This window comes from Phasianus colchicus, chromosome 10 (genome assembly GCF_987193195.1).
Source record: "Phasianus colchicus chromosome 10, bPhaCol1.hap1.1, whole genome shotgun sequence".
NCBI lineage: Eukaryota > Metazoa > Chordata > Aves > Galliformes > Phasianidae > Phasianus > Phasianus colchicus.
The window spans coordinates 23,104,402-23,131,685 of record NC_143445.1 but is presented as its reverse complement, the minus strand read 5'-3'; the positions used below and the strand labels follow the sequence as shown (position 1 = coordinate 23,131,685).

Genomic DNA, 27,284 nt, shown 5'->3' with positions numbered 1-27,284 from the left:
AGGTGGTCCACCAGTTTTAAAAACTTTTCTCCGGCTGAGAATATTTAAGCTATGCATTTATCAAAGTAACTGAACATAGCTTAGAGTCTATAGACTTTGCTTCAAACAGCATAGACACTTTCAAGCTGCCAGTGGACTGCGTTGCTTATCTACACGAAGACTCACTACAAAGCCCAGGAGAGAGCTGCTTTTACCTCCTACCTGAGTGCAGCTGATCAAGCACGTCCTTGGCAAAAATTGTGCAAGTGACTTTTAGCTATCAGGAACTTAGCCAAACTGAAAAGTTATCCTACAGAATACACGGCAGGACAAATAAATGATAGCTCCTTAAATCTGCTTCAGATCTAAAGAGACTTGAAGAGAGATTTGATAACCTCAGGGAAGAAAAACAAAAAGTCAACTAATTGTACATTCCAGCACTCCTCATCTACACTGCCCTTCTCATCTTCACTCTGGAATCACAAGTTGAGCATATCTCAAAAACAGGAAGGCTACCCAAGTTTGCATAGTTTATCCTTTTCTTTCCTCCTCTCCAGTAAGCGCATCACAAAGAATGCTGCAACATACTTTTGGACACAGGGTCAGTATTCATTGTATTAAGATATGAAGTTACTATACGCACACAGCATCTCTGTGACTATTGTTACAAGTGTGTATTTTAACACAAGTGCTACTTGTGTCTACATGGCTCAGATAAGGTGCCTGATATTTAACTTGAAAGTTATTTTGAATGTATTTTTTCCCACTTTATAATAAGCTACTGCAACAGGATAGAAAGCACAGCAATGACAGTAAAGCAGAAGGTCCCAGGCTGCAGCAAGTAAGGATTTTCAAAAAATGCAACAGCTATGGGCACAGAAATAAAAAAGCTGCTTACCTTTGGAAGGCCTCAGAGGTACGCGGGGATCTCCAGTGAGATGCCCTCACCTCCACTGCCAACCCTCAAATGAGTTCTGGAAAGCAGTGCATCCCTGCTCCACACTTTCCAGTCACTCCAGTACATTGGACGTACCTGAGCTCCCTGGGCTGGCCCTGCCTTGCCAACAGGTGCTCCATCACTGCTGCAAGCTGTGACTTAGCATTTCCACTACAGCTACTTTCCCCACTTCATCCATGCTCAAATCTAGACATAAAGAAATGTGGTTGTCCCAGTTACTGTGATATGAATGGCTACTATGAACATCACCTGGATGGTGTGAAGATCAAAAGACACGCCCTGCATGTAACCCCAGGGGGAAAGGTCTTTTACATCTGAACAAATCATCAAGAAGTACATGAGATGCCTACAATAAATGTTTAAAAATACCAACAACAAAACAAACACAAAAAATTATCAAGAAAATCACAAGCTGATTGACCCAACCTGATTTTTAAATACCCTTCTTCATTTGTACTAGAAAACAGCTTACTTATCTCAATGAGGTAATTAATACATCAGATCTAACACAGATCCAGGTTTGTTGCACACCCATGTCAGAACACACAAGGCTATTTGGGGAACTGACATTTTTATAAGCTCAGGTTTTAATCACACGTGCAACTTGCACCACTGCAGTGGTTACTGCTTTTGCTACACTAGGATCATTGTTACAGTTCTGCAAAACAGATGCAGGGCAATTACCCCTAATGTGTGCCACTTTATGTCCTAACAGCTTTTCAAATTTAATGAACAATTTTAGAAAGCATGTTTAAGCTTGTATCAATTTAAAAAGCTTATCCCCACCTCTCAACAGAAAATGGAAGCCAAGGAGGGACTTGATATAGATCTTCTGCCAACAATGGAGGTTTCACGTTAACTTATCAGAAACAATTTGACTGAGTGGTGGTTTCGTTTCCATTCCTCCATCTCCCTCGTTGTTCACATCCAAATTAATCTTGAAAAATTGCTTGCATGGAAGTGAACAAACTCTAACTACAAGGGGATTATTGCTTTTGCTGTCCACTTAAAATACTGCAGAACCTACACCAAAGCACAACACAAAGTAAGCAGGCTTGTACAATGGCAGTATGCTCATCTGCCACCACTTAGGTAAAAACACTACTGAATTCAGCTTTTAAGCCTTGAACTGGAGCTTATTCCAGAATCCAGGTTGAACCGTACTCTCTGATTAAAAAAAAGATAGATAGTTTTAATTATGAACAACATTTGCAACATGAAGTTGTAATGTGATAAGGATGTGAGCTTTTTCTTTGTTGGAAGAGGAAAAAAGAAATGGAGTAATTTTTTTTGCCTTTGAGGTAATTTGTCAAACACATTAAATTAGAACAATGCTTTCTTTATCAACTCTTGTTTTTGGTGTACTGGAGATTTATTATATTCAAATCTTTTGAGTCAGACAGATTGGAGATAAATACTTATAATGGAATTATGTTAACATATTATCTCAAGAACAAATACGCATTTATTTTCATTTTCCTTTTGAATCTATGTTTCTTCTTTAATCCAGTAAAGCAACTGGAGATGCCTGCTTTCTTAAATATCTTATTTCTCTATCCCCAGAAGATTTAGTGAAACAAGAGCTACTGTTAGTAAGAAGCAAAATGACTAACAAATTACAAATAGAATAAAATGATGTAGTTCCAAACAGCATATTATATGATGTATGTGTTACTTGGTTCTCCAGGGATTTTCTCTAAAAACAAAACAAAAAAATTGCTTGTTTTGCAACCAAATAAAGACAAACATTATGGAGCTACATGCTCAGTTGCTCAAATTAACAAGTGCACTTACTGAGGACTTAAAATATTCAGAAATAACAAACGCAAAGCTAGTTGATGACTAGCAAATAAATGCACATATCAATAACAACAAACCAGCTGTGATACATCCTCTACCACATTCCAGAACTACTAAAAATGGAATTTTTTTTCTTAGTAAGTGTTATGGCCTCTATCACGTAATGCTTTGATCTGTATGTGATTAGAGACCAAGTTCAACTCAATTAGGTGTGGTTAGAACTCCTTTCAAGCTCAGAGGAGCAGTGAAGCCTCTCTCCTGAAGCAGACTAAAACAACAGCACAAGTTAATTTTTTTCCCCTCCTTTTAGTACTCTGCATGCATGTTAAAGTGTCCACGGTTTGTCTTTAGGTTCAATTTTTCTCCTTACAGCCACATCTCCCCTGTGCAAAGGTCTTGCTGTTCATTTCAGAAAACGCAGGCAGAGTTCAGAACTTGCTTCTGAGCATGGAAGTGTGCAAGCTGCTCTTCATCTTGGTATGAAACCATTCTGCAGAGCAGCCACAGCCGTAGCATTGCTGTGAGCGCCAAAGATCAGTAAATCCTCAATCCCGCCTGCCTTTCTGCCCCTCTTTTTGCAGCTGATGTCAACTCTTACAGCCTTCCTGAAACAATGTAGAGACATGGGAAATTAAGGCTTGATTTACATCAAATAGTATTCAGGAGGAAAGGCCTTTTATGCACAGATCAAACTTACAGACCACACAAAGTGCAAAGGCCCGTCTAGTTAAATCTTGGGTTGAGTAAACCATCAGACAATGAACTGTCAAAGATTAGCAGAGAAGCAAACCTGAAGCTGTGAGACTGAAAACCTCTCACAGCTGTAGGGGGAGCAATATACATAATTCTTACAGCTGAAAAGAGCTATACATTTATTTATTTTCCAAAGTTCAGAATTGAAAAAAGCAAGGGTTTGTATAAGCATATATCAATGCAAATGCATGAAAAAGCATCTACAGTCATTCAGATGTAAACTTGTATTTGTTGAATTAAGAAGGAATATTTTCTTACTGCATTCCAGAAATCCGCTATGTTTTCATGGAGACCGTAGTGTTTCTTCAATGCAACTGATTGCTGGAACTGAAGTAATGGGAGTGGCAAGCCACCATAATGGAAGACAAAAAACAGCACTCAGCAGCTTCACAGTGCTTCATATTCAATGCCTGATTTAAGCTTGAACATTCCAGTTGGAATTCAGAGTATCTATTATTGCAGCTGTGCTCCAGATCACCAAGAAAAATATGCTATGTCTTCCATACGCAAAGAACCTTTGGCAGCAGAGGTCAATAATTAGCACACCAATTATTAATTGTAATTAATTTCTACAAATAATATTTGTGAATAGTAGTATTTACAATTTATGAGTCAATATTTAAAATCTGTGAAGTTGCCCATTTGGCATACATCATAAATAACCCACTAAATTTCTAGTTCATGACTGGAAGAGCACGTCTTAGAATAGATTGTGTGAAATGCCATATAGACTGGTTGGAAATTCACTCTTTATTAATATTCCCTAATTATTTAAAACTAGCTGCATTTGAATTTTCCTGCCAGCAAAATCATGGAATGTATGAAGAAAACAAAAACAGAAGTGATGGCTGTTTCAAAGCAAAATCTTTTGAAATTCAAAATATTATATTTGGAGAGATTAAAAAAAAAGGAAAAAAACAGAATTCAACTACCTTATAGAAGTAGATAACATTCACATGCAAGGATCTGTTCAGAAAAAATATCATTCGTAAATGTAGACCTATGCAGCCTACAGATGTAACACATCTGTAACACAGACTTGTTACATTCTTAGAGATAAGCACAATGGTCCACAGTGTTCCCCCCCCCCTTTTTTTTTTTTTTTTTTGAGTTTAAACTACTCAAATCATGCTTGCAAAATACTTCCATCCTAATAGATCCTCTGTTTGTTGCTTTCTAGGGGGCATGTAATAGTTTGTCTGAAGCACAACAGTCTCTAACAGGTTCTTAATTGTTCTTCCATTTATCCAGATAGCACTTTGCTCTCCACTGTAGTCAATAGTACTGTCACAGAGACCTGGCTTAATTAAATAGGTATTGATGGCATTTTTGTTTGACCTGAGACACGTGGAAGCATTTCCAAAGTACAGTTGGTGGCATCTGGGAGATTAACAACTGTGCGGTCTTCAAAATCCCATCATTATTTCCTCTACCACAGTCTAACAAACATAACTGAACTAAATCAGGATACTTGAGCCCTACCTTCAGTTCCACTCTCCCTTTGTTCCATCATCTCCTCAGGCACACTGATCCTTTATTTCTTAAGTGCAAAGACTCTCCGATTGCCCTGACAGTTCTGTGGCATCAGTCCAGGTAGCACTTTGTTAGTACAGATTTGCAGTCTCAGGCACGTAACCTAATCTCTAATTTATCAAACAAACTTGTTTGTACCATCAAATGTGTCCTCTCCAAACACAGCATATCACAGAATTGCAGGCATTGGAAGGGACCTCATGAGGTCATCAAGCCCAATGTCCCTTGCTAAAGCAGGTACCCTGCAACAGGTCGCATAGGTAGGCATCCAGACAGGTTCAAATATCTCCATACAACGAGACTCCACAGCCTCTCTGGGCAGCTTGTTCCAGGGCTCTGTTACCTTTCAGTAAAGAAGTTCTTCTGCATGTCTGGATGGAACTTCCTACATTCAATTTGCAGGCCACTGCTCCTTGTCCTATTGCAATGCATCACCGAGAAGAGCCTAACCTCCTACCTCTCTTTAGGTATTTAGGAACATTAATAAGATCCTCCCTCAGTCTTCTTTTCCCCAGGCTGAACAGACCCAGGTTACTTAGCCTTTCCTCATAGAGATGTCGTCCCATGTCCTTTATCATCTTTGTGGCCCTCTACTGGATACCTTCTAAGAGGATCCCTGTCTTTTTTTTTTTTTTTTTTTTTTTTTTTAACTGGGGAGCCTAGAGCTAGATAGTCTTCTAAATGTGGCCTCTTGTCCAAGGCAGAGTAGAGCAGGAGGATCACCTCCCTCCACCAGCTGGCCACTCTCTTTTTAATGCACCCCAAGATACCATTGGCCTTCTTGGTCACAAAGGCACAATGCTGACTCATGGTCAACCTGCTGTTCACCAGAACACCCAAGTTCTTCTCCACAGACCTCAAGCCTTGCTTGTCAATATCTCTATAAAATGTTCTGTTGTCATGCATCCTGTCCCATACAATGTCCTAGGGTTCAGGCATTAATCATCATGATGCATTTTTCAGTGTTGAGTGAGTAGCCTGTGCCAAAGCACAAATGGTAAACAGCTGGCTCAAGCTAATTTTACTTTCAGTCTTAACAGAGGAAGATCGAGTGCAGCATTTGAAAATAAAGTATAGCTAAAAAGAAGTCTAAGAGAGAGGTCTCTCATTTGCCTTGTTACATACCCTTAGGGCTCCTGCAACCTACCTGACCACTCTGAGATTTCATTCTTTTTTTCCTACCTCAGTTTTCAAGTATACTGGCATTACGCATCTCACCTTGTCAGTCCAATTACCTTCTTCTTCTTGTACTCACATATTCCATGTTAAAATGAGGATAAATAGACTCCCTCCCCCCATGGCCCATGGGATTTTCTTCCTCACACAAGGCATCACCTCTTGCTGGAGATGGATAGGGCCAACACACCTTCCTGCCACCCCTCCACCACACAGTCTGATGGGGACTGTGAGGTTGTCTGCTGGGGGAGAGCCAAATGACTTCAGGTTGAGAAGTACAATGAGGACATAGTCCCCTACTGACCTCTGATAAGTGATGCATTCACCTTTGCATCCTTGAAAGTATACAACATCAGCAAACAAGTACTAGCACAAGCTATTGCAGGCCCTAGTCTCACTGTTAAATCAAAACATTCCTGAACTGCGTATTTCCCCCATCCTCACAAAGAAAAATTAGAAACATGACATTATATATGCTCAACAATAACAATTGAAAACAAAGTCACAGTGGAGTCGATCCTGAGTTAAGCTCTTTCATCAGAAGCAGGATGGCCAGTGGAAACATGGAGGTGATTGTCTCTCTCTACTCCGCTCCTGTGAGGCCACATCTGGAGTACTGTATCCAGGTGTGGAGCCCCCAGTACAAGAAAGACAGAGAGCTGTTGGAGAGAGTCCACAGGAGAGTCACAAAGGTGATCAGGGGGCTGGAGCACCTCCCCTATGAAGACAGGCTGAGGAAGCTGGGCTTGTTCAGCTAAGAGAAAAGAAGGCTGCAGGGTGAGCTCATTGCAACCTTTCAGTACTTAAAGGGAGCCTACAAACAGGAGGAGAATCAACTCTTTGAAAGGGGAGATAACAGCAGGACAAGGGGAAACGGTTTTATGTTGAGGGAGGGAAGATTTAGGTTAGATGTCAGGGAAAATTATTTACTATGAGAGTGGTGAGGTGCTGGAACAGCTGCCCAGAGAGGCTGTGGATGCCCCATCGCTGGAGGTGTTCAAGGCCAGGTTGGATGGGGCCCTGGGCAGCCTGGTCTAGTATTAAATGGGGAGGTTGGTGGCCCTGCTTGTGGAAGGGGTTTGGGGATTCACAATCCTTAAGGTCCCTTCCAACCCAAGCCATTCTGTGATTAAGCTGTTCTGACAAAGTAACATAAAAAAATAACCAGCTTTTAAGCAGCCATCTTTTTAAACATCATCTTCTACTCTTGGGTGGTCCCAACCAAGAGATAGAGTGGGGAGTGTCAGTGAACCCCAGACTCAAGGGACCAGCTGTTATTCAAATGGAATTCAAAACTCTCCGAATTCCCAAGTTTCATGATCAGTGTCCTTCAGCGTCGATAAGCTCTGCCTGAGGTGCAATTCTATTGACCACAGGGTTCCTGTGGATTTACCCTGGGGATGTATTTTGATCAAAGGGATTAACTTTCCCCTGAAACAAGCAAAATAAAAGAAATACTGACCTGGAAATCCTATTAGTGGTTCCTGGCACTACTGATTAACAGGCTTAATGCAACCACTTTCTAATAATCTGTTTACTAAAACGTAGCGATCACTTCTTTTCTAGTGTATATAGGTGCTGATACTTGTGATGAGGGAGCAGCACATTAATCATCTCCAGGAGCAAGAGTTGCTCCTAATTGCTTTTCAGTCAGTAGACTCTAGATCAAAATTCCCAGATAGTTCCAGGAGGTGGCATGTAATTCATGGTACTGAATAGGAACTAGAAGTGAGCAATGGAAGCATGGAATCTGCAGCAACGATTCAGAGCAATAACCTGCTAACAGACTATCCCATATGTTGGACCAAGTGATACTGTAATTTTGAGAAGTTAAATAGCTCAGTTTTCATTAACATATACAGTATTATTTTGAAGTGACATTTAGATTACAAAGCAGCATCAGTAAAATTTGCATAACTACAACCTTTAATGAAAAAGGGTGTACTGCCTTTTCAAAATGTCACAGAACAACCCTTTAAAAAAATTAAGCAAGTAAAATTACAATAAGCTTTCTTTATTATGCTGAAAATTAGCCTACAAATACTTAAAACATCTACTTTCATCTACTGCATTTATTTTATGAACAGATTTAGAAATAAACAAGTTTCTCAAAGATTTTCTGGAATAGAAAGTAGGAAAAAAGGCTGGCATGATATATACTGTAAAGTGTGCATTTTCAAGCAGATCTTGGAACACTTTACATTGTTGATACTACTCAAAAATGAATACAAATGAAAATGTCACTGTTATTAAAGGATTTTTGGCAGCCACCATGAACATTTAAAAACAAAGCGTGTGGTTTTATTAACTCAAATAAGGACTCTTCCTTAAAACCTCAATTACATAAATTAAACATTTCCTTGCTAGTGAAGATACTTTTCCTTTTTCCTCTTCAATTGTCCAAATTTAAAAAAAAAAAAAAAAAAGAAGGAAATAAAGAAGTGGGGGGCTAGAGGGCAGACAGATTTCATGCAGCCAAATTCTAATAGACCTTCCAGATATATAGCATCTTGTTAAAAATTCATGCAGGCCAGAATACTAGAAGGTCAGAAAATGTCTTTGAAATTCTGCCAGAACTCTTTTTGATAATTCATTCAGGTTTAAAAGGGAAAATTCCTCATTAAAAAGGAACTAATGCTTATTAATTTATACTCCTAAGGCAGAGGCTGAATATTAAGCAGTGGACTCTGTTAATCCATTTATTAAATATCAAAGACCATGTGTTTGCACCCCTTGTCCTTAGTTATTGATTAATTGCCTTAGACCTATATGGGTAAAAGCAGAAAAGTCCCTTTAAAGGTAAGCCTCCATATATTTCATTAACATGGCAAAAGCTGTATCACTCTTGTGTGGGCTATATATCTTAAGGAACTGAATCTTCTCTGCCTTCAGGTAGAAGTCTATAATCTACTGGATCTGGCTAAACAAAAATTCCCTTGGCTGAAACTTATCATTTTTTGACAAAGATTTCTGGTTTCCTGGTGAACATACCATTGGACGTTAAGTACAGCCAAGGTTTCCTTGTGCCCCAAAAGCAAACAAGAGCTTCTCTGCTTTGTGCTGAGATACAACCAGGAACCAAGCACTTTCCGCATTCGTATGCACAGTCACAAGTATAGTTCAGATGAAGCTGCGATTTACACCTGGCTCACAATTTATGGTATAAATCACATGAATCATTTGTTTCTCACAGCTATCAAATCGGTCCCCATTAGGCCCAGAATCCACTTATTACTAAAGTAAGCAACATACAGCAACAGAGTTGATGGAGTTTTCAGCACATCAGTGTTTTACTGTGTTTTGTACAAATCAGGTTTGGTTCCTACATGCCTTTCATATAACAGATAATTTAAGATGCTGCTGGTTTGAGATGAATACAGCCCTACCTGTGTATCTGAAATTCTGAATTCTGAGATTTACCAAACATCACAGTCTCATGTCTGTTACACTTCTTAGAAATTATTTTTCCCTCTCCTCAAAACTGAAGATGATCAATGTCAGGTAAATTAAGATTATATAAAGAATGATTACAGACATGAAAAAGGGTGACACTGGATGGCAGAACAGCCTTCCAAATGATTGAGCCTCTCCCCATGAAAAAAATGGAGTAAAAAAAAATGGCGTGGCAAACAGCCAAGAAAAAAAACAAACCACCAAGAGTCATCATAATTAATACCTTCAGGATCATCATACAATATGCTGATGCACATTATAAAGTCCCATGGATGAAAAACATGAAAGCAGCAAACACTGGAAAGACTTGCCTGGCAAACTCTACCTTTTCAGACTGCGGAAAGGGAAAAGGCCCCGGAGCAGTGGGCACTGTCAACTCTGCATGAGTGGCTGAGTCAGCAAGCAAACCTCCCAGCCAGAATTACTTGGCCAGGAAAGAGATTATTCTCTCTGACTTTTTAAAACCAGGTGATGGTCACCCTAATGTTAATTTTCAGTTCTCTGCTAGAAGTCTACACAGACTTTTTCTCCTTTCTTTTTTCCTGAAGTGCGGCAGTAGCAAGAAGGCAACTAATGAGATGGCAGATGAGTACTGGCAGAGTTGAAACAACATGTTGTATGGGGGAAAAAAGCATGTAGCAACAAAGCGAGAAAAATCCACAACAACAAAAAGTCTGTAAGAGAGAGAATGAGGGCACTTCACTTGACACAGTTATAGAGGACTTAAAGGTGTTTTTCTTTCAGAACAAGGGCTGCTGTGTGCAGCCACCACTCCCTCTGCTAATTCCTGCTGCTCCCTCAGTTGTACCAGCACAAGGTTTGTGCTACTGTGAGCTGAATCAGATCAAAGCATTGATCTAAAGAAAAAAATAAAAACAACACAAAAAAACCAAACAAACAGGAAAAGACAGAAAGAAAGAAAACCACAAAGCAGCTGCCACTGCTGTCAAAAGAGATGTCAGGCAAGTCACAGCCTTTCCAGGCCTCTCCGAGCCGGTGGTTGCAGAGCAGACAGGTGCCTTGAGACCTGCAGCCAGGACAGACAGCAATGACACATCGGCCTGTCCTACCACAGGGCTGCAGCAGAAATCCATCTCTAGGTCTGAAATACAAGCAGCAGGTCTTATAACTATGAAACATGAACACAAGGTGCTAAAACTGAGATGGATTGAGCATGGGTGCAAACCTTCTCACTGCTGCAACACTTCAACTGTTTGGTGTTGTGAAGCACATCCATATTTCACACACTGGACTTCCAGCTGTTTCCAAACCACCACCTCCTCAGGGAGCTCTTCCCAACAGCAGCATCTTTAGAAACAGAAACCCCAACGCTGATCCCCATATAGACGACAGACAGAAGGAACTGAGTCAGCATCGCAAAACCATCAAGCACTCAGAAACTCCAGTAGAGGCAGATGTGCTACAGGCAAAATATTCATCAGAGTCCAAGTAAAAATGAAACACTGATTCAGTTTCAATAAATGTTTTTCTATATTCAGAATCGCTTCACTTCTTACCAAGTTAAAGCCTCCATTCCATGTTAGCAACAAATTTCAAAGCAGCTGTCCACCACAGCACACACACACACAGCAATTTATGACATGCTTTCTTAGCTCTGCAGACAAACACTTCTCTGCTAGACAGTGTCATATATAAACATCCAAAACACTGGCTCTGTGACTACTGGGCAACTGTTTACGTTGTCTATGAAAACTATTTATTAGAAGAACGTCATATAAAATCTATTTTAGTGTCTGTCTCTCTGGTTTAGACAACAGATCCTGATAATAATAAGCTCAGCCCTAAATGTGCACATGCCATGATCATGCTGTGCGAGTTTAAAAATGCTACTTGTCTGCCTGCCTGTTTAGCGTGCAGTTTTACCCACCAGGAGCACAAATGATTTAAAACCCAGATGCTGAGCAATTTGAGATGCAGGAGCACCCTACAGCGAAGCAATTATTGCCCTGGAGGGTCTTATTATCTTCATCATGCCACATACTCTACAAAAAGTAAACATGCCTTCATTATTATATATTTCCCAAGCTACTGCATTGTAAAGAGAAGTTTTGAAAGAAGTTTCTCATCCATAAATGTAAATCTCATTGTCTTTTCTCCTTGCTTAGAGAGGCAGCAGACTCCTGCTGTTTTTCTGTTGTGTTAGATTCCTTACACCCCACCCTCCAAAAACTTAGCCTAGCAGTGGGGGCAACTGACCAAGGAATACAAACATCAGGCTGCTGACAGGGGCAAATACCCATGTTGCTCATTCTGGCACACACTGCTTACCCCTGACAGCCACAAGCAAAAGCTATGGCACATGTGGCCAGATGCACACAAGCCACAGAACTGTGCAGGAGAAGCACTAGCATCCTGGTTTAAGATGAACAGAGCTTGCGGGCTTTAAAGTCACTTTAAATCAACAGTGCTCATGTCAGCTACCTAATGGAATGGATATCAGAATAAAGGAATATAATTATTCATCATAAGACAATGAAATTGTATAACATTATCCTGCTGCATTTCCCCCTGTTAATTACAATGCATTGAGACGCGACCTGTTGACTTAACTGCTCACCACCAGTTGCAGGGCTGTATCTTTGGTTTCCTCTGATCACATAAAGATCACCTACACATAACTCAGAAAATGCAGTGTCAACAGCACAGCAAGGAAGTGGACCAGCCAAATGCTGAGCGTAATAGGCAGAAACATACAGAGTGACTAGAAGTGCAGCTCTCCATGTTATTTCTTGGATTTCATGTATTTTTTCTTGAATAGCATTCAAAAGGTTTGTTGAATCGCTGAAGCAGTCCCAGACATAATGATTGACATTGCTGTGCCTTTCTGCACAATGCGTAATAGTGCAGATCAGACAATAACATGTTTTTTGCCTATCGGCTATTCTACAACAATACATACTTAGAGATACCTGTGATATACCCACTAGCTAATACTGTCCAGATACAAAAATTGGCCTCAAGTGGTTTCAAAGCGGAGCACAGGTAAGTGTGACCTATTCATGGCAGCATGCTGTCCCATTCCCATGGCCCAGCCTCCTTGTGTGAGTTACTATGAAGAGCTCCTGTGCACTGTGAAATTCAGGCTGACCAAAAAAAAATAATCAATTCACATATTTAAATTCAGATACAGTTCTTTATAATGAAGAACAGTAATAAATTTGAGATCACGCAGTGTTTTAACCACAATAACTGAATGCATGAGCCTGAATGTAGCTCTCAGTCAATTCCAAGTTTCAGCTATCTCCAGCATCACATTAGCTGAATCCCAAGGCTAGTCAAGGCCCACTTACTCAGAATCAACAAGCTGACTAAAAAGAAATTGCAGAGAACGTTTCATTACTTGAGTGAAACAAACAATCCAATCTCTTCATGGTGCACAATCATCAGCACCAGGGAAGGAAGATGGATGCTAGCAGCACTATCCAAAACGCTTTTGCTGCTGAGTTACAGCATGTTCTGCTTTATCAAACTATTTAGCCCTGAGTAAATGCCTAATAAAGGATCAAATCAGTCCTGTAATTAATGCATTTTGTTGATGTTAGCAATATCAATGCAGAGCAGGAATATTATTGTAATTTCATTTTAAAGAATTCAGAACTGAAATTAATGCTGGTTGCTTTGCAGCAATCACAAGAGTACAATATCCTTCATTCCACGATGTCCTATACTGTACATGTTACACTATGCTAAATAATACATACATACTAAATAATATACACACTAGTGATAAAGCAGTAACAGTACATATTATTCATTATCATAATAATGACAAGTCAGGAATATTTAGTTTTAATGTATTAGAAAATGGAACAAAAATGACCCGGTGCAAGAACAGCCAAGATATTTTGAGTTGTTGCCCAGGAAGACAGTGATGTATTCGCTGAATTTGTTTTTCAGCACATCAGACAGAAAACCCCAACATTCACCCTAGTGAAGAGGCAGTTTGAAGCACAGAATTGCCCAGAAACTTCTCCCTCTCACATCACAAATGACATCACCTGGCAGTCATGTTACTGAGACTTCACTCTTTTCACCATGTTACTTTCCACACTCACACGCCCATCTGCCAAACTCAGTGCTGGCATGTGCACCATCTGTGCTCAGCACAAGAGTGAAGGAAGACTCAAAGTGGTTGGAGGCGTATAAAACTGATGTAGGGATAGACCCTGCTACTGCCACAGTACGAGCCATGCGATTTCTGCTTCTTCCTGCTCCTATCTTCCAGTGCTTCCACTGGATCTCCCAACAGAGACAGGATGGCAGGTTGAATTCTTTTATTGTTGCTCTACTCTTTTCACATCATTACTCCACTTATAGTCAACTGTGGATTCATTTAGCAGCTGTAAAACCTATTTGTTCACACCTAACTTTTACTGTTTGCATCCATGATTTATTTGGTCCAATGCATCTTGCTGCTGATTTATGGTCAGCTCAGACTTACAGATATAACAATTGATTTGCATTAGCTCTTCTCTGTCTTACATGCCCTAATATCCAATTAATCCCTTTTTGTTAGTGCCTTAGTTCTATTAAAATTCCACAGCCTTTGTTTAGCAGTGACTTACTGGCCTGCAATAAAGAAGGCTCTGACACATCAGGCCTGGTTTTGCACTATGACTAACAGCAGTAACTGAGCATGCGACACCGCCTTTGTACTACAGATGGATGTCATATGGCACGTGTAAGAGAAAAAAAGATTAAAGTTAAACTGAGTGAAAAAGGGAGGTACTCTTTCATACCTACCCATAACAAACAGTCATACAATTTGACAAGAGGAATGGATGTTAGCCCAGATTCACCAATTTCTTCCTCCTCTTATTTGTGTTCAACTGTAATCCTAGATTACACGCTGCACGCTTACCTCAGTACTACCTGAGAAAGAAAGCTAGATGAGGCACCAGAGGAAAAAAAAACCTCCGTGATGGGAAGACAGCCACCCATTTAGGAAAAAAGGAAATGAAAGAAATGCTAACATGTCTGCCTCATAGCCAAACTGCTATACATCAGCTACATTTCATGACCTGCCCATTATTATTCATTGCAGCAAACATAAGGTAGCATGATATTTTTCTATTCTAACACTGACCTTTGGGACAGTTAAATGGCATGATTCTGCAGGCTAGGAACATCTCTGTGGGGCAATGGCTATGGCCAAGCTGTTGTTCTTTGTGAATGACAGTAACATTATTTGGAGTCTGACTCATTAAATTTATTCAGCAAATAAAAAGTTAAACATTTTGTGCAGAAGAATAGCATTGCTGGATCTTGAATGGAAAGCCGTGTAAGAACTCTTGTGATAGGTCACCAGATGGAGCAGACTCTCAGGGCTAAGACAGTGCTGCACTCTCAACACGGTAACTGAAAGGAATCTCTAATGATAGATGCCCTGGCTGATGAGCTTTTCTCTCCGAAGATCAACGAGAGAACATCAGGCATTCTTCATTAGCGGAAGTTACATGATCAAAATGCAGTTTAAGATGTTAATCAGAAAATGGAACAATAAACTAAAGCACAGCACTTCCTTTCAGTCTTGTTGCCACTGCAACCTATAAGGGTTTTTCCATTGATTTCAACAAGAGAAAAATCAGATACTTATAATGCTTGTGGCTTGTACAGCCTTCTGCTTTCACTAACAAAGCTCCTCAAAGTGAAGCACTTCAGGGACTTCTCTACAGCCTCCTTGTACAAAGAACATATTTTATAGTTAAGGTACATTTTGATAAAAAACGCATTAAATGAAAGAGTTAAAAACAAACGTCAAGGATCTTAAATTTTTTTTGCACTAGTGCATAAAGCTTTTTCACAGTTACCACAGAGGAGATGCCTATATTAAATTATATCATCATCTTACATGTAGTCCTATATTAATAGAATAGAAAACTGAAAAGCCTTTATACTATGTTTTAATTATTACTCAACAAATGACCTTATTAAAACAGCATTTAAGTACAAAAGGTTCTTAAGGTTAAGAACAGGTCTTGCTGATTTGAATGGTAACTAAAAATTCCTAAAGCTGTGAACTCAAGCACTCTCTTAACTCTGCAGTTTATGAAGCACTTTGTTTAGTGGTTTTCTTTCATGAATGCTTCCACCAGTATGTAGACAGACACCGCACATACACCATTCATAACAAAGCTGGGGAGATTCTAAAGCACTTAAGATTAGGGTAACATACTCAGAGAGGGAAAAACTTTGGAATGAAGACACTACAGTGAAACTGATTGTAGGACTGACCGAATTTACAGGGACTTGAGTGAACAGCAAAGAACAATTTCCACATTCAGTGCACCAAGCATGTGGATAAACCCCAAATCCTTCATTAGCTATAAAAATAAGTCTCAGAATAATCGATGTAAAATTATGACTATACTAGAAAGGGATGAACTGTGGCTAAGTGTTCATAAATGAAACATAGAAATGAAAATAAAAATTGCAGGTTCTCACCTGACACATTCTAGATTTACAAAAACTCTCTTGGAAATGACGCAAGATCATTACTCTTCAGTATTTGTTTAAATTAACATTGTAACTTCTACAGCCACATCTTCATATTTGCAAGTTACTACAAAATTCCTAAATTTCTCATTACTATAGGTATGAGTGTGAAAATTAATACTAATATCCCCTAATGTGCTTCAGACCTGATGTGATCATTTCTGTGGAGCCATTAAGTTTCATCACTCCCATAAGTTCAGTCTCCATGCAATGAGTTCTTTATAAAAGGACATTTAATTGCCTGATAGGCTATATTGGCTCCTCTGCATCAATAATAAAGTCAATAATCTGCATTTTTTAAGCCTCTATAAATATCCACCGACACAATGGGCTGTAGCAGTCTTAAGTCCTTCAGGCCCACTGGATCTCTAAAATAAAAGGTTTGAGGCTATTAAATACACATTTAACATGATAGAATGTTATGAGTTTATTGGAGGTCAATGCTGTAAAATTTTGTCTCTAAAAATTCTTCTCAGAAAGTAATTTATAGCATAGAATATGTTTATTAAAAGCCCCCGACTTCAGATTTATATGATTTTATTTGAAGACTGAAACTGAACATGCTTGGGGATCAATCCTGCAAAACCTTTCCTTGAAGTTCAGAGCTCATTACCCTACATAATCCCTCTCAGATTCAACTGAAATACTCCCAAGAGTAAGTTTACCCCCAGTAAGTATTTGTACTTTCATGCCCTTAAACTTGTTTCCGCAGCGATTCCTCAGATTCACTACGTGATGTAGCAAGTTATTTGATTAGGTGTGCTTATCTGAGAAAGGAAATCATTTCCTTGGTAAGCAGCGAGATAAACTGTATGCACTTAGATGCGCAGAGCTAATGGTGCTAATTGTTATTACTTCCACAACTCTTCTACTAACCAGCTTTTACTAACCAGCTACGTCAGTGGCAACCAATTAAAGAACGAAAAATGTTCTCAGATGAAAGAAGTTTCTTAAATCCTTTTAGGACATATCTCAAATAAAAATTAATAGTTCCTCCTACCCAATGCCCCCAAACCCTCCGTAAGCTTCAAACCCAAATCAGCCACACAAGGCTATTTACAGATCGTTTGCAGTGCAATGCATATTTATGAATAAGCACTGCTTTTCTCCTGAAAATGTTAGTGAAACATCATCAAAAAATTATTCCCCTCTCCCTTCCTCCTTACTCACATAATTCTTGGAAGTATTTCCCCTAAGTCACTCCCTCTATGCAGCTGGAATGGTGGGTTATCACTACATCATAAAGAACAAGAGCCACTAATGAACTGCATAATACAGTTATCATTTCTGTGCTTGGATAAACTGTGGGAAGGATAACATTTACACTAATTTCTGATGTAGCTTTCAGTGTATACTAAAGAAATAACACATTCTCCCCAGCCTGGAATAAGAGAATGCTTACCTCATGTGTTCCTGCAGAGCTTCTGGTCAGCTAATCTTACAAGCTGGCCAGCAGGTGCTGCCCACCTCCGAGCAGAGAATGATCCCACTTAGTCATGCCTGAAGGATAGGACTGTCCAGAGTTTCAGAAGTACCATCAACAAAAACTCAAAGAGGAACGCCAATCTCCCTTCAATTCCTAACTCAGCAAAACTCTTTAAGGGTGAAATGCTGGAGAGAAAAGACGACTTAAATACAGATGCATCTCCCAACGTGAAAAGCAAAGGATTTACATATGCTCGCAGGTGTGACTCATTCTCAAACCAAATTCATCAGCTGTATGGGATTTGCTCTCAGTACTGAGGACCATTTATGCAGCTGTGCCACTGTTTTAGGAGGATAAGGACAGATTTTGGAGCTCATCTGAAGCATACACCAACATACAGGATTTCTTTTATTTCTGCACACTGGTTTTCAATCCTACTACTGTGCTGCAGATAAAAATAAATGTCTGCCAAAGAGAAACAAGACAAAAATGCAATAGAAGGCCAGACTCTACATTTTAGTAGCAAGAGTTTTACTACCAGAGCAAAGAAGAACAAAACCTTGCTCATTGTTGACTCCGTACTGTACCTTTTGACATTCTACTTTTTTGTGTGCATGGTGCCAGCCACAAAACAACTAAACACAGCCAGCCAGATGAAGCTGAGCTGAGTCTTGGTTTGACCACAATATGCTTCTGATAGCTTGGTCTCCTTACAAACATTCTGAACTTCTATAACAAATAAAGTTTCTCCTTCTAAACGAATACAAAGCTTCTCCATCAGTAACTTGCTGATAGCAAATAGGTGATTTTTCACCACTCACACCCTACACCTTAATAGGGGACTTTTTCCATGTGGACAAAAATCCACAGACGAAGTACGCTGACAGCTCTACTGAGTACAGCTGATTTATGATACTATATCTGAACTGTCCCAAGCTGCACTGCTGCAGAGCTGGGATAAATATTATCACTGAAAGAAGTGCAGTCATGCAGTCTACCCCACGCACAATGACTTTACCTCCCGGCCCTTCACTGAGTCTCTTCTATACTGAATTTTACTGAAGGCCCATCTAATCCATGTCCCCCCAAAATCTCTACTCTTTCTATATTCATAGTTCGTCTTCTGCTTCCAAGCCGTTAGCAAAGCCCTGAGTGGATTCACAACAAAAAGTAACATATTACCATAAGCTAGGAAGGGATTTTCAAAGAATTGTGCTACCAGCTGATAAAGGATTTGGGAGACTGTAAATCTTGCATTATTTATGTAATACACTATATATGAGAAGCTGGGCTAACATGGGTGTATGCCATTATGAAATCTCTGCCTTTAGGTAAATCCAACAACTAAGAAAAACTCAGCTATGAAATTGCTCCAGCCACCAGCCATGGTCTGCTAGGAGCAGCAATAGCATGAAGCCCACAGCAGAACTCTGTTACCTCTGAGTGAAAATGAGAAACTAAAAACTTAATCCCGTGATTAAATTTCTGCAGAAAATGCCTTGAATCTATGCAAACTTTCAGTGCCATTAATATTACAGCTTGTAGCAACTAGACAGATCGATACAATGAGAAAGGTGTTACACAACAGAGGTGCGATGACAGAAGGACCAGCACAATAGAAAGGCACTATAAAGGAAGGAAAGAAGTTTGCTCACCCATATCAGAAGATTCTAGGCTCCTCACAGGGGAAAGCTCCACCAAGGAGGGATCTCCAGAAAGAAATCTTTCCCCAGTGGCAGTCAGCCCTCAAATGAGGTCTAAGAGAGGTGCAGCCAGGCTCCAGCCCTTCTGGTTACACAGCTGAATTGCCTTCACCTGTGCTCCCAGGGCTGCCGGGTCCTTTTCCCAGGTGTTCAATCAGTGGTTCAGGCTATCCCATACACAGCTGGATGAAAGGGACAATGTGTATGTATTTTAACTTTTTTTCAGAGGGAACACAGACGTGTTTGTCCCGTAGCACGATCATCCTATCCCTACTGGAGGAAGGTTGCTTTCCTACAGGAATGGAAAATGGTATTTATCTACCTAAAAGGAGAAAGAAACAAATACTACATGGGAAGAGGACATGAACAACCTTTTGTATAGACAAGAAACAATTTCAAACAGAGGCTTTCTTTAATCATTAGCTACACATGCAGTATACAAAAGGAAACATTTCTTACCAACTTATTATCCTTGATTCTGATCTAAAGCAAAGCATACTGGAAAATAAGTACTAAAATAAAATGCAAGGATCTCTTCTGCCCTCAAACCTGGAAGTCAAAGGGGATAAATCTTTGGGAAACTGAAAATGGGAGCAGGTAGCAGCTTCTTTAATACAAGCCTGTTGAAATTCAAAGAAATTCATCTCAGAGAACAGAAATCCCCTTTAGGAAAAAAAGGATTTATGCCTGCACTAGTTAGGAGAAACTAAGAGCACCACCGAACAACAGAAGAGGAAAAAACAACTCAGAGCACCACGGGGGCTTCTGAAATTTCTGAACTTTCATGTATTTTTGGCGGCAGAAATTGTTTGTCTGTGAAAATAGGGCACAGCAAATAACAAAGCACAACACCAATTGCTTGGCACTGTTTACGCACTCCCTGGGTAGAGTTCTCTCATATCCTTCTGGAGTCCTTTACTAATTTCATATATATTCTAAGCCACAAATAAACCAAGGAAGAAATCCATATTTTTTTCTGCTGTTTAGTATGTTAGAAATATTGGAGTGTGGATTTTCTTTTTATGGTACTTACAGCATCTGGAAATTCCCTGAAAGCTAAGCCAGGCAAAGAAAAAAACAAACACAAGCTTTGATTCTCATTTTTTATTTGCACTGATAAAAATAGAAGTGTAATTTCTTTGACTCAGACAAGTTATTCCTTATTTACATCGGCATAGAATGAAATTCTATAATCTGTGAAAGTATGGAAGTGTCCTACAATTTTAATCATCAGGAGAATCTGTATTGACAAATATTGCATGAGGGAACTCAACAGCCCAGGACAACCGTATCTTCAAAAACTGAGAAGAAATGCAGAACCTGGGACAGTGCTAAGTTCCATTTCTTTTTTTGTAGCTAAAATTCTCGAAGTCCAACAAAACTGTGCAACAACACCGATGGTGTAAGACGGACAGAGCTGCCCCCTGCACTCCTGCTCTGGACACAACAGATACTGTACAGACACAGTTTGCTTTGATGTAAATTACAACGCATACCAATTTAGTATCCAACAGTGTATTATCCAGAAGGTGTAGTTTCATGAAAAACAGAACTAGACCGGAAAAAGGTTCTCAACAGAGCAGTTTTGTCAGGAAATGCCATTTACTAAACCCGCAGCATTTTGTCCCACGTTTCTCTCCCTGAGATTCATACATTTCTGATTGAATTCCTGACAGACTGTTGGAGAGCCCAGTTCTTCCACACGGTGTCATGCCTGGGAAAGAGCTAAACATGCACTCACACGTTCACTGCAATAGAGCTGACAGATTCGGGTTATCTGCACCACAGTGCCAAACTTCACGTCAGGGATTTGTCAAGAAGGCCTAGGACTTTTAGCCTTTTAGCCTTACAGAGTGAGTTCAACGTCAGATATTCACAGGTAGGTAAATTATTAAAAAACATTTATTTTATATCTGCTGAGAGCTTAGAAATAAACCCGCATAACACATTTTTATGTTATGGCACACATGTGCTAAGTTATTTATATAAGCAAATCCTGAAGAAAGACACAGCAAACTGAGAGAGAAGCTGAGACTTCTCACAAACCATAAAATCTGCAAATAACAAAAACCTATTTTAAGATCAGCAATAAGGTGAGGAATTCTTTCTTTCCACACACATTCAGTTCAGATGATTCAGGGCCTGAGTTTCAGCTACACCTAGAAAACCTAGAAAAACATAGCTGTAGCCAAAGCTTTGAAGTTCAGACTTAAAGGCACAAACCTGCATGTTCCACCCTAAAAAGTGCCCTGCAAGAAGTGCAGCAAAGCCCAAGGATTATGAAACCTGAGTGTCAATGATGTATTGGAAGAGTCTTATAGATGCATCACATTACAATAGGCAAATCAAGTGTGATCTAAGCCATATTACCGGCTATTCAAAAACTCTTAACTGTGTACAATTTGGAAGTGGGGAGGGCAGCCTGATTATTGCAGCTCTGTTTTCCCATGGGGAACCTGCTCTAGTGCCTGATTTAATGGTTAGCAGCCCTGATCACAGCAGGGTGCTTGGAACCAGATGATCTCTGAGGTCTCTTCCATCTCATGCTATTCTGTCCTTCTTTGTGATTATATTCACCTGTACTACATAAATAATTATCCTTTTCAAACAACAGGAAGCAATTACAGAGAAAGAAAATTGAACCCCATCAAGCCGTCCACACTGAGAACTTCAGTGATCTAAAAATGCTCACCAATTTTATTGGAAAGCTGCTGAATAAATCATTCCTAGCACAGAGCTGTAAGCTCAACTGCGTCACCAGCAGCCACACATGCCTTCTCCCAGCAGGAGATGGCAGTGACACTGCAGCACCTGCCCAGTGTTCACTGGGCGCATCAACACCTGCAAAGTGTTTCCAGAGTTTAACCAGCCATATTTTAGTCTAAGGTTTGCAGATAACATCGGGTACGAAATATCTTGTTTCAATAGCGAGTGTAGTTGCCTTTCTGTAATTGCGGTCCTTTCAATACCGGTAGCTAGCATCATGATGTTGCCTTCATCTTAATTTGATACAGTTGGAGCACTGGGCACTTTTGTCAGCTACCCACCTTCTTGCAAAATTTGGGAGTGGTGTCTTCCTCTTTATTGTTTGTACTTCTTGGTATATTCTGTTCTTCTAACTCCATTTGCTTCTCTATTGGAAAACCTTTGGGACTACAAATAACTGAAGGTATTATCTTTTGTAAGAGCACACTTTAGTCGCCGATGGAAAAAAAAAAATCCTATTTAGAAACTAGCTATATTTCTTTCTTCCTGTTTTCTCAGAGCTAAATTCTAAAATAAAGCTTTTTAAAATGCCATTTCTACTACAGGCTGGAAATACGATTGTTCCTGTTCCAAAATTTAAAGTGTTCTCACACAAGAGGAAACCCAAAAAAGCCATCTTTACTGAACCAATTTTTAGAGAATAACTACTCAAATGAAAACTTCCAGCATTTAAATTATACAGACAGCTGTCAGGGTGCAGCTTCCAGATTACATTGTTAGTGTTGTACATCAGTTCTCATTTTACGCACAGCTCCATCACCGTGCTCTTACTGCATCAGCACAGTAACATGGGACCGTCCAGCTTTATAAGATAAATTGTTAAAAACAAATGCTCATTTTGCTTTCTGTTCTCCATAGCCATGACAAAGATTTAAATATATTATTTCGTGCATGAAAAGGCAGGATAGTAGTTCTTTTCATTCTCTTTGACCAAATACTGCAGGAATCCAACAACAGTAACAAATTCATCAAAATCCTCCTCCTCATCATCATTTTCTAGTAGGTGTCACTGATTTGGCCCAGCACTCAAGCTCCTTGATTTTCCACGTGAGCTGACACACCAGATGGCCCCAAATTTATCCCGTGCTTTAGATCTGCCCTTGCCTGAAGCCATTTCCAGTGCTCATCCTTTGTGCTTACTCTCTGTAAACAAACAAGCAACTGACTCTGAAGAAAGCAAATTTCCAGTACGATTCCTGTGAATGCATGCCAAGTCATACATACAGCAATGTTTGACTTCCACACATACATATCAGTATATGATCAGTGCTACCTACTGTGACATGAAAACATGCTGCTTTAAATGCGTAGCGCAGACAAAAAGCATTGCTGTGTTTTGCAGAAGGCGCCTTGTCCACACAGCTCCTTATGGGAAAAAAATTAGACCTCTGCCATTTGACTTTACAATACTTGGTAACAACGGCTACTCCCTACAACAACCAGTGCTAGAAGGCAACAAAGCTTTGCCTGTGGGCAAGCGTGTTTGGTGAGAAAGATACAGGAGTAACCCCAGTCATTTTGCAGCCTAGATGTGGTCCTCTACCTTCCTTCCACTCACAATTCCACCTGCTCTGAGAGGATGACTGTTCCTTGCCTTTCTTCCTCACCTTGTTTCACCCTCAGAGCTTCTTATTTTGCCCATTTTGCAAGGATGCTAGAGCAATGCATTGTTATTACAAAGGTACAGTTTGAAATTACTTTTAACAGTCGTTAGCAGCTCACCGATTGAGAAAAGAGCCTTAGAGAAATCACCACATATCTGAAATACTGTTTATAACGTCCTGTCAGCTGCTATGATAATTCCTGTGCTTGTAAATATATCTTTTCCTAGTAAACCCTGGTGAATCATTCGAGAAACAGAACTCTACATCTCATTAGTAATTCCTATTTATGCAATGAACATTTTGAAATAAAGAGTGATAGTTCTTGACAGATAAGGATGAAGATCTGCTAGATCGGTATGACACTGGGTATTCAAAAGTTACTCTAAAACATTAATAATCCAACTTTCACTTCAGCATGGTAAGAACACTGATATAACTGATTTGGTTTTAGCACTGCACACTTGACTTTGTTTTACAGGTTGTTCTGAGCGAGCTATGAGCAACCACTTCTAGAATGCATAGGTAGAAAGCTACTTGTTCTTTAAAATGCTGTCTTGAGCTGGCTTCAAATGAGTTCTCTCTTCACTATAATGTTTTCTTGTGAGGAATGCGTATGTACTAATTCCAGTTTTTCACAAAGAGTTAACATTCTTTTCCACTGAATTTTACTTAGAGATGTTCATTTATTCCCCCACATGATGAAGACACAGAACCCTGCAAGCTTTCCTCTAATAATACAGATTAACACGAGGAAGAAATGGTTGGCTCAAGCAAAACGTGCCAGTGCAAAAACAAACTTTAAGGATGAAATTTCTCTCTTCAGACAGGACAATTCTTGAGGCAAAACTGGATATAACAGCAGAGGTTCCTCTCAAAAGCACCTCCCTTGCAATACTAATATTTCCCATCAAGATAAAAAAGATGTTACAGTAGAAGTAAGAGTTGGGGGAAGCAATACAGAGACTGATTTGAGAGGTATAATTCATACCTCAGCACAAACTTGAGAAGTACTCGGTGTCTATGGCTCAACATTTAGGACACCCCAGGTGGATGGGGCTGCCATTTATAGCCAGTTTTACTCGCTTCCTAAAAAGAAAGCTCATTCTTCTCCTAATCATGGAACCTCTCTTGCGTTGCTGCAAGTACTGTCTTTTGTAGGACAACAGAAACTATTAGCAAGATCAGCTATAATTCTGCTGTATTCCTACTTAGATTAAAAAATAATAATAAATAAAGACTTTAAAAAAATGTATGTCATGCCAAACAAGCATAGAAAATCATAAAGGAAATATAAAAACTATGCAACAGAAGGATGATCTGACAAACCTTAGAAGTCAAAACCAGCTATGAATAAAGTTTTCAGAGCAAGAAAATGAAACCAATAAAGTCTCCTTCAGGTGTATAAAGTGGAACAAAGCTGACAAGAGAAGACATTAGACCGTGGCAGTATATTAGAAGAAACTTAATAAAGAAGGAAGATAATATAGCCCCAAAATTAAATGAGGTCCCTGTAGTGTTTGCAAGAGGAACTAGAATTGGAAAGCAAGCAATAAACAGCACACTTGAATTTTTCAGAAAGTATTATGCCTAAAGGCCATCAGGTTAATGTTCAGATTTTATGAAAAAAAATGTACATACACCAGAGGGTTGGAGCACACATCAGACCTCTTCACACTGACTGAAGTCTGCCTGGAGTGCGGGGGGGCTTTCTCTGACTTAAAACTCATTCAAATTCTGCATGGCCAAATGAGATGCAAGGAAGTATAAACTGCTTCCTAATTTAATTTACATTTTTGTCATTTTCTTTGGCAAGAAAAATCTCTTGTTTTTAGGAAGTTCTGTTACATGAAGATGTTTTTCATTGGGCTTTCCCCTCTCTGACTGCAGGGATGCTGCAGGGCCCGGAGAAGCCAGACAGGTCAGCTGGAAGGAAGATTCCTTTCTCATGCAAAGGTTAATGAGAGGCACCATACTGCAAAATAGTTAAGAGTCTCACGATTTTCTGGGTTTTATCTGTAAAGGAAACGCTACCTGAAATTTTCTGCTTGGCTTCAATAGGCAGTCTTATTTCCTTCTATCTTACTCCTCCTAAAATTACTAAGCATACACTGTATATTGTGGAATAAATATAGAGATCCACTGTCCCTGAAATCAGTGGATGTTTTCCATTGACAACTGTGAGCTTTAGATTATGGCCCCTTAAGAAGGCATTATCTATTTCAAATGACCTCTTATTATGCAGCTGAAAGCAACTTGAGATAAGACATTTTTGGAGCTGATAAAAAGCCTCCAGAGCAGTGGTTCTTAAAATTAGAGTTGCAGCCTCAGGGTGGGGTGGGAAGAGGTTTTCTGCAGGGTCACAACATATCCTACAAACTAAAGATCTCATTGTAAAGGAAATTAGTTCTAGCTCTTCTGGCAACAAAGATAACCTTCAGAATGTAAATATCTGAAGCAGTTTGGTTTATTGAATATACAATAGCAGGGAATACACAGCTTGTGATTCTTTCTTACAAAAAGGGTGAATTTATTCTTTTCTGATTCAATAAATACAAAAAAAAATATTTTTGATTGCTGAACATAGGTGCTGTACAGTCAATGAGGATGTAGGGGTAAACCATTTCAACTGGATTTCTATTCTTGAAACAGCACCAAAGTTTCTGCTACAACTCAGAATGCAGATAAACCATGAGTAGTTAGAGGGAAGGGGCAGCTTGAACTTGGAGCTGGTTAAAGGTTAGAGTCAGTTTCAAATACCCTGGTTGATTAGAAAAAAAATTAACAAGAAACTAGAAACTGCCACTATTTTTGAAAAAGTTGTAATGCAGAGAAGCACTGAAATAGTCATGGAATATATTCATAGGAAATGAAAGGTTCAATGAAAACTGGAAGGCAAAAAAAAAAAAAATACCCAACCCAGATAACATACTCCTTCACCAAAATCAGGCACGTATTCATCCATGAACCTCCCATTACCAAGGACAACATTTCACTGCTCACAGATATTCTTTACAATAACCTGCAATACACTTCAGAGGCTGAACTGCATAAGCACTTACCAGTATACATGGCTAAAACTGAAGGGCTACAATTTAAATCAGAAGTGCAAGACATACACATAGGTTGCTTCAAAAGTAATGCCTCATATTGTAGTGTCCATGGAAACTACAATAGATACAAAGAGCACAATAACACTATTTGATAGAGCAAATTCTCAGCTACAAAACATAAAGCCTATCACAGAGGGGAAAGAAAAAATATACATGAAGGAACAAGCAGACTTCATCAGTGCCCAAAACACTGAATAACATGCTCTGATTCCAGTAATTTACATCAGACGAGCATTTGGTCCAGTATCAGGAAACTGAGCTGCTTCAATAAAACAAATAATAGAATTTAGGAGAACACTAGCGTGGCTATAAAGAAACACGAGAAAAAATAAATAGTAATTCTGATAAAAGGAAAAGGGAACAAACCTGAAAACAATTGGTCTTTCCCTACTTTGTAGATTTTCCAAGAATAAACCTATTTAAGGAATAAAATTATTGCAAATCTGTCCCCCCGGTTACTGTAGTGATAATGAAAGCCATTAAAATGAATATTTGATAAATGAATAA

General features: G+C 39.4%; 1 long non-coding RNA gene across 7 annotated transcripts in view; it reads right to left on the bottom strand.

The window, feature by feature from the left end:
- LOC116243385 (uncharacterized) overlaps positions 1–27,284 on the bottom strand; it is a 120,927-nt gene that overhangs the window by 74,931 nt on the left and 18,712 nt on the right. The gene's annotated exons all lie outside the window — the stretch shown is intronic.